The sequence below is a fragment of the Vitis vinifera genome, chromosome 15, assembly GCF_030704535.1.
Source record: "Vitis vinifera cultivar Pinot Noir 40024 chromosome 15, ASM3070453v1".
In the NCBI taxonomy this organism is placed as follows: Eukaryota; Viridiplantae; Streptophyta; class Magnoliopsida; order Vitales; family Vitaceae; genus Vitis; species Vitis vinifera.
In genome coordinates this window covers 2,151,552-2,164,797 of record NC_081819.1, presented here as the reverse complement: position 1 = coordinate 2,164,797, position 13,246 = coordinate 2,151,552, and the positions used below count along the sequence as shown (strand labels likewise).

The 13,246-nt window shown below is 37.0% G+C and overlaps 1 long non-coding RNA gene across 3 annotated transcripts; it reads left to right on the top strand.

The window, feature by feature from the left end:
* Window positions 1-1,044: 1,044 nt before the first annotated feature.
* LOC104881724 (uncharacterized) lies at window positions 1,045-12,731 on the top strand. Of its 3 annotated transcripts, none has more exons than XR_787682.3 (4): window positions 1,045-1,391; window positions 10,504-10,599; window positions 10,911-11,001; window positions 12,331-12,731. It is a non-coding gene; the product is annotated as an uncharacterized LOC104881724 (long non-coding RNA). The 3 variants fall into 3 exon arrangements; XR_787680.3 differs by having other exon boundaries at window positions 10,504-10,605; XR_787681.3 differs by lacking the exon at window positions 10,504-10,599 and having other exon boundaries at window positions 1,051-1,391.
* The last annotated feature ends 515 nt before the right edge of the window (window positions 12,732-13,246 follow it).

Genomic DNA, 13,246 nt, shown 5'->3' with positions numbered 1-13,246 from the left:
AACAATTTTTCGATTTTCTCGGTTTTTAATAAATATGAATGAATTTTCATAATTCCAAAATAATGGAATTTATGGGATTAATTCATGCTAAAATAAATTGGGCTTTGGTAGGGCCTAACATCCATGATATTTTCTTTAAAAATGATTTGAGTGAAGTGCATAATTGCCATTGAGGATTTCTTACTCTATTTTGTGACACATGCGATATATTTTGTATTCATTATTATGCATTAATCCCGTTTCATGATAGCGCACTATTACTTGTTGTTAAGGTATGATCTCACTCCCACTTTGCTTATTCTCATGCATGATTCATTTTATTATTTGATCATTTCATTGGTATCCATTGATTTCCTTATCAATTGTCACACTTACCTCACCTTATTTAGTAAAGACCTATTTTTAGGGATTTAGAGGGATGCTACGATCTTTTACCATATCTTCCCAATAGGTAACTTGACCCTCGAACTCGACTTTGGTTTTCCTTAGATTGTCTTTTCCAAATAAGGAGTCACACTCAGAGTTTTCTTTCTTATTTTGTTTTCTCTTAAAAATAAAATAAAAATAAGTGACGACTCAAAGTCTTTTCTAAAAATCATATTTTTCACCAAATAAAAAAAAAAATGAGTCACACCATCGAGTAGGAGCACATTGTGCAAAATGTGGGGTCTACATAAAATGTATTTGTCTAGTGAAGAAACTAAAAATAAAAATAATATGGTTTTATGCATGAGAGAAACAATAGAGTCGTTTTAGAACCATGTCCATAATTTTTTTTTTGTATTAATTAGATCATTATTTGAGTTTTAAGTTTTTTTAAAAAAATTATTAAACTCATTAATGAATCCAATTGTGGACCCCATTTTAGGGCTCGGTTTTTTCCCATTTTGTGCGGCTTGTTTTTTTTTTTTGCCAGGAGGAAGGCCCTTAGTAACCCATGTGTTGCCTCCTGATTGGACACCACAGAATGATGTAGTGGGTGAAATAAACGAATGAGAGGGCAACACGTATGAGAGGATATGCTGGGGAGATTTTGCAGGCCGTTATTGGGTAGCAGGCCAGCTACAGTGATGGGGTGCTTTTTCAGGGGAAGCGGATGAGAGAGAGAAGGAAAAAAAAAAAGCCAAAGAGGGTTTTTCTGGAGGTTACACTGAGATATTTTTGGTGAGGCTAGTAGCTTGAGAGGAGGAGGGAGTTAGAGGTGGATAACTAGAGAAAGGAGGGGTGGTTTTTGCGGGGGGTTTCAGAGAGACTTTGGAGGAGAAATCTTTTGGCTGAGAGAGCAAGCTGCAGAGGGAGGTTTTTCATGGCTTTTTGACAGAGATTTTGAGGCGTTTGAAGCTGAACAGAACCTTACCGGAGAAGGGCACTCTCAAGTATGAATGCAACAGGTATATTGTTTGATTTCAGATCCTTGCTATCCCTCTGCATTTCTTGTTGATATCTGGATATTTGTTGGTTTGCTTGGGGTGGATGATGAAGGCCACTTGTTGCTTGTTGATATATAATCTTGAATTCATGTTTGCCATTGTTGATCTTAATGCACCTTGCCTCTATTGCGAAATACCTAGGAATCATGCCAATAATCATATTTGATGTGGTTTTTCTCACTTAATCAGAGGGCTCGCTGATGACTCATGCAGTGAAGCCTCATTTGAGGATGTTTTTACTTTGTTTTTTATGCTCTGTTTCTGTTGTTTCTTTCTCTATGGTGATTACCTTTTTCTCTTGGATCTCGTTCAATACATTGGCTGTGAGAGAAAGAGAAATCAAGGCTGGTTGTGAATCCTTACAAGGGATACATATTCTCAAAGTTTGGTTGTCATCCAAGAGGAGAACTGATCACAAGAACATCTAAGTGATTAGCAGTTTCAGTCTTGTCAGTGACATTTTGAAGTTCAGCCAAAGAAGCGAAGCTTAATTGGCAGTAGCAGTAGCATCCTTGACTAAGAAGGTTCCACGTGCTGATAGAGTGACCCCAGAACATACCATTAGCCTGCCTGAAAGTGGTGGGCTCATGCTAGGGCCGCCAGAATTTGTCTCCCAATTTGAACTAGAAGTAATTAATAATTCGTTTATGGGCTTCCCATGGTGTGAATGACAAAGAATATGGAATTAATCATTCAGCAGGTTACTCTTTCATTAAGGAGCTGTGTCATTTGAGACATTATGGTGATTATGCAATATCCTTAGCTTCTACTTGTTGCCTTCATGGACTAGTCCAACAGGTTATTTCCCTTGAATGATTTGATTCAGCTGGCTAAGACTGAGACACAAAGTCCATCTTTCCAAGGATACAGTTTTGTAGAAGAGGGGGAAAGTACTTGAAGATGGGGTACTCAAATGGTCACTAATTAAATTGAAAACTGGGCTAATTACTTTCATGAAGCTAGTTGCTTCCGAGGGGTAGTATGCGCAGTCTATTGAGATATTTGGAAGAAGAGGTCCTGCTCTAGGATTTGGACTTGGTTGGGGTGCATACGCTGAAGCAACATGGGAGAAGGATGTAGATATTGCATTTGCTCAAGATGCTATTGATGAGTACAAGGCTCGTGAAGCTGCAGCTGCTATCCAAGGAAAAATGGTGGACATGCAGCGTAAGAAGAGTAAAGCAAATTTAAAGAAGCATGATGAGCAGCCCGGGTGGTTAAAGGGAGGACAACTTCGTGATTATCAGCTTGAAGGCTTGAATTTTCTTGTTAACAGTTGAGAGAAGATGCTTTGAGGGTAGAATTCTCTGACAGTTTGGTTAATGAGGAAAAAGAAATAAACGAGAGGGCAGCAAAGATTGAATATGTGAGCAATGTATGACAACTCTGAATCTAGAGTTAAATGCTGGTGAGTAAAAAATGAAGAGCTATGATGTGAAAATCTCATCCTTGAAGCTTGAAATAAAGGAATTGGGTAAGAAGTGAGAGACATATTGATGATTTGGAGAGACAGAAAACTGAACCTGGTCATCATGGCACCTTCACCACAACACCCTTGTTGTTCATCAACACTCCCCCACCCATTGCTATCATACCCATGCATATACCCATTTCCATACCCGTTTCATGCCGGCATCTTCCCCTCACTTTCATACCTATATCTCATGCCCCCCACATATGTATCTATTACTAATGGACCCATTTCTCTTTCTACACCACACCACTTATCTGTTGAGGCCTTGCGTTCCGATGATCCACGTAGCTGCCAAATGGACGCATGCTTTCAACCAAGATAGAGTTCTGGTTCAGTTGTCCCTGCAAAAGATGTCTGGACAGGGTGTCCGGACACACCCTCCGATGGTTTTGTCAGCCATGGTTAGAGAGATTAAGCAGTTGGCCTTTTACTAGGTATAGCAAGCTTACCTTCCTCCTTGTGTGAAGGTCCTTAGAAGCTCTGTCTCCCTCTTTAATGGTAGAGAGACTTTTTGGTTTGTCATGATGCCTCTAGGTGGTGGCAGGGCCATCATCACCCTACGGGCGGCTAACAGAGATCGTGGGAGGCGCCGCGGCTGTCAGAGATCGTGGGAGGTGACTTGCCATCATTCCTGTTCTTTTGCTCTGCAGGTGGCGGAAAGTGGGCCGTGGCAGGCTGTCGGAATGACGTAGTAAGACTTGCTTACTTTAGTCAACGATCCGGACAACATATCCGAATAGGATATGCTATCGTCTGAATGCGATGCTCGCGAGTGCCCCGTGCTTCTCCCTGAGGGAGTCCGGATAAGGGAGCGCGCCACGTGTCCATCTTTGGGGAGTCCGGATGGAGTTGCTCCGGATAGCGAGGCACGCCATGTGTCATCAGGAGGAGGGGTCCCTACATTATCCATTCTTTCTCAAGTACCCTTCAAACCCATTCCCCTACGCGCATGGCCATCCTCATCTCTCTACATCTTTCATTCTCATCACCCACAATTTATCTCATGCAAACTCAACACTTTGTCGTACCCACTTCCATACTCATCTCTCTATTTTTCTTACTAACCTAACCCATTTATCTCCCTAGCCTCCATCATTCACAACTCTTATATTTCATATCCATCCGTTTCTACCTTTCATACCCACCAATTCAGCATAATGAAGGCCTACCAAGCAATTTCAGCGTGTTCTCGAGAAACAAAAGATGAAGTTCATGCTCAGAACAAGGTAGCAAATGTTGACACATCTGGAGACCTTGTTAAGTTGACACTTGAACCAGCAGCTAGTGGTGAGCAGAGCACACTTGAAGCTGATTTTTGTTCCTGTCTCAGCTGGCATCTGAGCTATTGATGATGTAATTCCAGGTTCCATGTTAACTCACAAGGCAGAGGAGGATGGGTTGGCATGTGTAGAGGTACCACAAGTAGTGACGTGAGCGATGAAGGTACTTGTAACAGCTTAAGTGGCAGTATCAACAAACCTCATAAAGCTAATGATTCAAGGCAGGAAGCCATCCATGTTGTCCGCGCAAAAGATGAGGCTTTGGGTTTAAATCATTTCAGATTTTTGAAGAAGTTGGGCCGTGGAGATATTGGAAGATGCTCGTCATCTAGCTCAACATTATAGCAGAATGAGACATGAAGCTGAGACATAGGCAGCTGAAGTTTCTAGAAGACAAGCTCGACTAAGGGAAGCTCCAAATCCAGAAAATGCTGCAAGGGTAAATACAGTATAAGTTAAAATGAAGGAATTGAAAGCAAATATGGCAGTTTTAGGTAAAGAAGCAGCAGCTGCGTTGGATGCTGTTGAAGCACAACAGCAAAGGCTTAGTTTCCAGAGGCTTATTGTAATGGCTGAGGGAGAAAGGACTTATCATCAGAGAATAGCTATTATTCTTGGTGAAGCTGAATCTGAGATGGTCTCGGAAAAACAAAGGAAAGAATCTGCTCCTCCAAGACCAACTCAAGTTTCAAGGGCAGAAACAAGTTCTTTTGGTTCCAATAATGTAAGAAAGAAGGATAATGAGTTTTCTTCCTTCACTAATTCTTCTCGGTATTCTCAAAGTCCTAAGTTAATCCGTGGGACAATGATGACATTAATGGACTGTGGCCACTACTTTTGTAACAATTGCTGGACGGGGTATTTTATTGTGAAGTTGGTACTCAAATTGATGGTCAGCTTGCTGTCCACGCTCAATGAATTATCAGGAGCTATGGCGTAGTGGGTTCGTTGATACTATTGAGTGACCCCATTGCATATCAGGTCAAAAGGGTAACAAATATGCTGACATCAACATCCCGACCCTCCAATTGGATCTCAAACCAGCTGACACTTCTGCTAGCTATGCAGGTCAAGGCCATGTGTATCCACTCATACACTTCAGCCCTTCAAACACCATGCTTCTTTGGGATGGAGTCTTATGGGATAGGCGGGGGTCCGGTCCTATACATCGTTTTGATCAGTTTACAGATCATGGGGGTGGGGGGCTTCCATCCTGCTGGAAATGAGGTGATTATAAACTGAGGTCTCAATACAAGGTTCATTTGCTTGACGATTACGAGGAGTAGTGGGGAAGTACAAGTAATTGGTACAATGAAACGAGGCTTTAAATCGGGGTCGCCCTGTTGAGTTTGATGGATACATAAGAGTGGCAGTGGATACCAAGGTTCTATAATTGGACCAAGGATTGCAAGGACGGTATTAATGCGTGCTGACCAGAAGGTTGACAGAGCCACTACTGAGGGAAGAATTGGTTCTCACGTCTATGATAGCCGAACCAGCATTCTGATAGTGGCAGTGGCCATGTTCATTCCACCTGGGCAAAGAAACTGTTCAGTCGCATGGTCCAGCGTATGAATAGCATTAAAGTTTTCTGGTTTTGGCATTTAAAGCCACTCGATTTCTCTGAAGCTCTGATCTGACTTGTAGCTATTCGTACTCACATACTGAAATTCATATTGACGGTTGACGTTCGATGTTAGGGACCCTGTCCCAAAGAGGGGCTCAGGAACTCCTGGTTTAAGTGGCTTGAGAGACTCTAGCGGACAGCAACTTAACCAAGCTGCTACAATTGACCAGTCTAATCCTCTCAATGGTTGCTATCAGAGCTGCACTGAACCTCCAACATGGAGGAGTAAGGGACTTCTATATATGTTCACTTTCCTCAAAGACTGTTGTTTACAAAGGGCAGTTAAAGCCTGATCAAGTGAAGGAATACTGCTATGCAGATCTTGACAATGAAAGCATGGGAATCACCAGTAATTGAAGAGATGCAAGGTTGAGGGATGACTTCTGAGGCATTGAAGTTGAATGATCTCTTGAGTTCTTCCACTCCCTTGATTACTGTTTGAATTTCGATGCTGGATTGGATGCCTTTGGCTGAGTTGATACACTCTAGGTTCTTTACGAACACATTTCCTAGTTGGGACCGAGCTCAACCCATGCGTGTATTGGGCCACAATGGGGAAATCAACACACTTCGAGGCAAAGTAAACTGGATGAAGGCACGTGAGGGTCTATTGAAGTGCAAGGAACTTGGCCTATCAAAGAATGAGATGAAGAAGCTTCTACCCATTGTAGATGCTAGCTCATCTGATTCAGGAGCTTTTGATGGCGTTCTTGAGCTTCTGGTTCGAGCAGGTCGAAGTCTCCCTGAAGCTGTCATGATGATGATACCTGAAGTATGGCAAAATGACAAGAATATGGATTCTGATCGAAAGGCTTTGTATGAATATTTCTCAGCTCTATTGGAGCCATGGGATGGGCCTGCTCTTATATCATTTACCGATGGAGCTATCTTTTCAAACAAGGTAATCAATGGCCCACAAGACAAAGGAAACTGCGATATGTGCAGAAGATGGAACTGAAACAAGTGAGAGTGCATACATCCCTGGGCCCCATTCCTACTGGGCCATGCATGACCACCTCCCCTTTCTTGTTTTTAGGCACCTTTAGCATGGCCACCCTATGGCCACATGACACATTCCCCCTTCTTCATCCTTATTCTGTTTTCATAAATACTTCCCTACACTCCCATTTTCCATATAATTTCCCGGATTCTAGTTTTCTTTTTAATTTTCCAAACTCCATTTTTACCAAATAATTTATTTATTTATTTTCAATTTTCATCTTTAGGATTTTTTTTTAGAATCACTCAAAAATCTCATTTCCAATAAAATTTGGTTGCCATTTTCTCTTCGGCAAGCCTTTTTCATTTTTTTCTCCGTTTTTAAAAAATGTTTTAAAGCAAGCAAGGATTAAATCTCGTAATTCTGAATAATGGAGTTATTGGAATTAATTCATGCAAAATAAAATGGGCTTTGGTGGGGACCCAACATCAGAGAAGCTTTATTTAAAAATGAATTTGATTGAATTGTGATATATGATGATTTCGTACTTGATTCAGTGGCATGTGAGCTATGTTTTATCTTCATTCATTGTGCACTAACCCCATTTCTTGATAACGCATGGTGGCTCGTTGTCCAGGTACGCATTCACTCCCATTTTGGTCATTCCTATGCATGTTTTGATTCTCACATGTGCATGATAGTTCCGGGTATTCATCGATTTCCTCATCAATTGCCATGTCAGTTTCATTTTATTAGTAGAGACCCGACTTTAGGGACTTAAAGGGGTACTACGGTCTATACCGTACCTTCTCGATAAATAACCTGACCCTCGAACCCGATCCGGTTTTTTTACAGACTACCTTTTCCAAAATAAGGAGTCACACTTAGGGTTTTCTTTCTTATTTTGTTTACCCTTTAAAAAATAAAACAAAAATAAGTGACGACTCCAAGTCATTTTCAAATAATAAATCATTTCCAAATAAAAATCGATCTCGCCATCGAGTGGGAAACGCATGAGCCAAAATGTGGGGTCCACACCAACACATTAAATTTTACTTAATTTGGAGTTTATTTTCCTAGTGAAAATTTTGTGCAAATATAATTATACATTGAGGAGAAACTAGAAAAGATATTCAAAATGAATTTTGGTCTATGAGTTTCTAATGTTATTAAGTTCTATGACTTTTAGCACTAATTAAATCAATTTTTGAGTTTTAAATTATATTTAAAAATAAATACATTTTATGTATTGAATATAGTTCAATTTAGAATTTAGTTGATTAATGAAATTTTTTTATTAAGTCAAAGGAAATTCATAAGAACATGTGTAATTTAAGGGACATCATATTTAAAGATTTTTTTAGTATTAGATTGTAGGGAGAGAAAAAGAATGATATCATGTTCAATTTTATTTACATTTTATAGGTTTTTTTTAATTCTTTATGTTTTCCATTTATTTTTAAAAATTAGTGAAAATGACTTCTACTTGTTCTCTAAAAATTATTCTTTATTTTACTTTTTAGAACAATGACCAAACAGTCTTATAAATTTTTAAAAATTATTTGGGAAACTTGTGTTTTGGGATGGTAATATGAAAAATATAGGAAATTGGAAACCCAACTTTTGATTTTTCAATATAACTATTCTAATCCCAAAAATAATTTGAGTTTCATGCACTTTAAGCCTAGTTGTTATTTTAAACCCAAATTGTCATCCTCCTTCCTCCAGCTCATCTTCCACATCAGATTAAAAAAAAAAAACAAAAAACTAAAATACAACCTACATTTTTCTCTTTGCCCTAGTCGACACTAAGATTGAATAGAAAACTTCATCTTCTATTTGCTTCTCTCTCTTTTGAAACCCTAATACCTTCCTCGTGTTGATCTGAATATGAAAAACCCAAATCTCGTAAAAAAAAAAAATGAACCTCTTATTTTACCAAATATTCCTGAAATCCCAAGAATATGGTGAAACCTAACCCTAACCTCTTCTTGTCAGAAGTGGACAACACGGATCGGAGAGCATGGGATACCCATCATTATCAACTTCTTTACATGTGTTTTAGTTGCACTGCACTTTCCAAGCTCTTTCATTTCCATATTCCCCTGTCCTCTCTATCTCGGAATTGTGATGGAGCAGTATCACCGCCAATATTTTCAATTTAATCATTCTCGTTGAAGGACATCTAACTCTGCCTTTTTTGTTTTTTATTTTTCTTTGTTTGTCCATAGGTATGATTTTGTTGTCTTTTGTCTTTTACCACTATCAACAATGTTCATGTCCAAATCTGGGGTTCCCATTTAGGTTTTTGGTTTTCTTCAATTCTTCAAGCTATTGGTGTTGTTTTCTTTTAAGGTTTTTTTTTTTTTTTTTTAGGTGGGGTGGAGGGGTTTGTATGTTTATTTTTCTTCCATTGTTGTGGAAATCATAATATTGAGGTTCAGAATTAGGGTTTTGGTATTAGGATTTGGATTTCAAAATCACGAGATTTTGGTGTTTGATTAAGGTTAGGTTTTCTGTGTTCATGTCTATTTTAGCACATATATGTATGTATGTTTTAGAGAATGTCGTCTTTTTATGTATTTTTCTATATATTTTTGTTAAGAAATTATTTTTTATATTGTTATTTCTATCCAAATTTAAGGAAAATAAAATTTCAATTTTACAACTTTTTCTGTATATTTTTGTTAAGAAATTCTTCTTTTTATTGCGATTCCTATCAAAATTTAAGGAAAATAAATTTCCAATTTTACAGTTTTTATGAATAAATACTTGAATTTGGTCAAGTTGAGTGGAAAATTTTCATTCTAAATATTTCTACAAGAAAAGAAAGTTCTAAGATTTAGAGTTTTTTATTTGCTTTTATTTTCCCACATTTGCTTGGCAATCAAAATAAGGGTGGAGGCTGGAGTTAGAAGGAATTTTCATTATTGTCAGAATAATTTTGCAATTTCTTGTTCACATGGAGTCTATCTATACCATTTCATTATATCAAAGATTTTTAAGTTGCCCACATAGTTGGTATATAATTTGTATATTTTTTTATAATCAAATAGTCAAAATTTAGTAGCTCTAAAAAAAGTTATGTTTATTGGCTGATCTTCAACTTGTGTTTTTCATTTTTATTTTTTGTTGGGTCTTTCTATGTTCTCACATGTTGAGCCCTTTTCTCTTCTACTTTACCTAGTAAAGGTGAAGGCACCTTGAGCACTTGGAGATGGGTGTTTTTACTACTCATTAGTCATTTCCATAAATATAACAATAACCTGATGCATGTGGTTTTGAATAAGATGTTTAACTTTTGCATTTGTGAAATGATTAGCAAAGCAAACACATTCGGCTCTTATGATTGCTACCTGTGAGTCTATTTATTTAAATAATTACAAATATGAAGCTTAAGCCTCACAAGACACAATCCTATTGTTTCACTAGATGAGAAAACCTCCTTTGCTCTATGCAAACCATTTCCTTCACTTTATCATTACGTTGTTTAGGTATTGGAGTGGCCATTTGTCTACTAGCTAGATTCTTCTAGACCTTGAATTTTAAGATCATAGATTTAGCTAATAAAAAGAGTCTTCCTTTGGATATGTCATCCATGAATTGATAGAAGTATGTCTTCCATACAAGGAAATGGATGTGTGTGCATATATATTTAGTGATATATATTACAGTCACAATAAATCTTAGGTATATATGTTGAGAACTTTTTAACTTCTATTGAATTTTTTATGTGGTTGCTTTTGTTTCAGATTAACAATGAGAAAATTCGTGCTTCATGATGTTGGTACTCTTACTGGTATATATGTCCAAGAGTCAAACCTGTGACTTCCAAATCTTATGAAAAAGTACACGTTAAGTTATCAAAGTTCATCTATTTTTTCTGTTATTCTCTTAGCATGTTATAATTGTTGCTCCAGTTTGCTTTAAAGACTTACACCCTCTTGCATTTTGTTAATTATTTGTAATCTTGTTTTGTAAAATTCAATGATATATGATGTATGACACATTTGAGATTATGTGATCAATATCATTGGCCACTAGGATCATCTCTTCTAAGGTTTAGTTTTTGGCCTCTTCAAGCCTGTTTTCTAAAGGTTCATTTTTCTTAGCTCTTTTTTGAAACCTTGAACTCACTCTTTTTTTTTTTTTTTTCCAGCTAGTTTCATTTGGAAATCTACATCCCCACCTAAAGGAAAATCCTTTTGTATGGTCGGTGGCAAATAAGCAACACCAACAAGAAGCTATAAGTGAGCAGGCCTTATAAAGTTTTATGTTCAAATTGTGTTTTATGTGCTTGTGGCATGGTGAATCAATTGGTTATAACTTTCTTGATTGCCTATTTTCTTTAGGGATTATATTTGGTAGAATTTGTTTGCATAGTTGTGATTGGGTAGGCTTCTCAGAATTTTGACAAATAGGATGACTATCTCTTTTAAGGAGTTTGGGAGACTCCCTAGAGGTATAAGTCCTTGGTAATTGGTGAGTCTCACTTTGATTTGGATAATTTGGAAGACAAGGAATGGTAGAATTTTTGGACAGGTAAAAGTCAATAATTTTGTCAAGAATTTGGTTTATTTTTTTTCTTCTCTATGACTTTATATTTTTTAAGCTTTGAGTAGGTATTTTCTTGAATCGCATTTTGCTATATTGAAAAGAAGCAGTATTGAAATTTTTATAAGAAGGAAGTGAGTTGATACATACATATATATATAATGTTTGTATATATATATATATAATGTTTGTATTTAATGGTTTGTTTAGTTGTCTGTTTCACAACAATAAAGACAAGTTTCATCTTGAAGAATACTTGTTGCATGTATTACTGAAAATTCCTAGTACCTTATTTCTCGAATAAAACTGAAGGAAATATTTTTTTCAGGGCTTGATCAGCATGGAAACATGTATCTTTTACCAACTATATGGTGTGGTAGTGAGCAATTAAGATAGGATTCAATTGAGATGGTCCAGTTTTAGTCTGGACAAACCATTTAGGCCCAGTTTTTACTTTTCAAAAGCCTAGGTTTTGGAAACTGATGTGCCCCTTTCAAATTCTAATTGGCATATTGAACAACTGTGATTGGATTCCATCTCACAAGCAGAGAGGCCCTATTGTATTAGACTCCATTAGGACAATTAAGACCACCATAATGGACATTAAAAGAGATGTTTTTACCTTATTGGACATCATCTCAGTATTTTAAGAACCTTAGGTACTAGCTTACTTAACCTTAGGCACTACCTTAGTGAACCTTAGGTACTACCTTAGTGAAACTTGGGTACTACCTATGTACACTTTTAAAACTTCATTTGTGAATCTTAATTACTTAATTTGAGAAAAAAGTGTTTAAATTTGCTTCAAAGTTGTAGGAGCATGAGGATTCTCATGACAAGTTTCTTTTATCTATCAATTTCTTTTTATTTATGTATTAAAAATCCTTCTTACATATCTTCTTAGGGGATAATGTAAATTAACATAATCTAGTTGCATTTTTCTTTAAAATTTGGAAACATATCTACCCCTTAGAATTTTTCCAATTTCTGTTTGCGAACTCTTATGAATGTTTTTCCCATTGCAGCTAAATTGAACTCAGTCGAGGCAGTCTATTCAGAACTAGGTTGTTTTAAGCACTTCAATAATGAACAATGCCTCAAGGCTCATCTCCAATCTTGCAACCAACACATTATTTGTGAGATATGTGGCACCAAACAGTTGAAAAAGAACATCAAGAGGAACCTCAGGACACGTGAATAAGGATGTTCCCCTAAGAGAGTCAAATGTCACTTCAAGGGTTGTCTCCATTGTTTATAATTGCCATTTGTGTTAGTTAGTTCTTGTTCAATTAACATAGATATTTGAGGGACACTCTTACCATGAGATGCTTGGGACCCAAATTTTAGCATTATGTAAATGTTAGAATGTAGAAATAAGAAAGCAGATAATGATGACATGCTTAAACAAAAACATTACCCATTGTCTATCCTCCAAACTAAATACTCTAAGTATATGCCAGTTTAAAGTGAGGATAGGATATTGGAGCTCATGGTTACCATTTGGGAATAGGCTTCTTATAGTCCATATAACTCATTGAAAAAATGTCTTGTACAAACGGTTTACAATAAGCAGAGAGAATCTGACTTGATTAGACTTGTTATTATAGTAATTGAATTGAGCCTTGAACCTTATAGTTTGCCACTATAAGGCAATAATGTTTTGAAACCTAAAAAGGCAGAAGACCTTTTGGTTTCTATCCAGGTGGTATAATAGTTGTAAAGTTTTAAGTGTTCTTTCTAGGTTTAAAGAGATCAGAGAAAGAATGTACCCTATAATAATCCAACAAGAGCATGAACTTTGTAGAGGAAAAATACACTTATCTAATTCAAAAAATTAAGTTTCCACCACTTATCTTTGTTAAAAAAATAACAAATCATAATTTTTTTTCAAACTACAATCTTCTAATCCCACCTCGGTGAACCCATACAAGCCTGACAGCC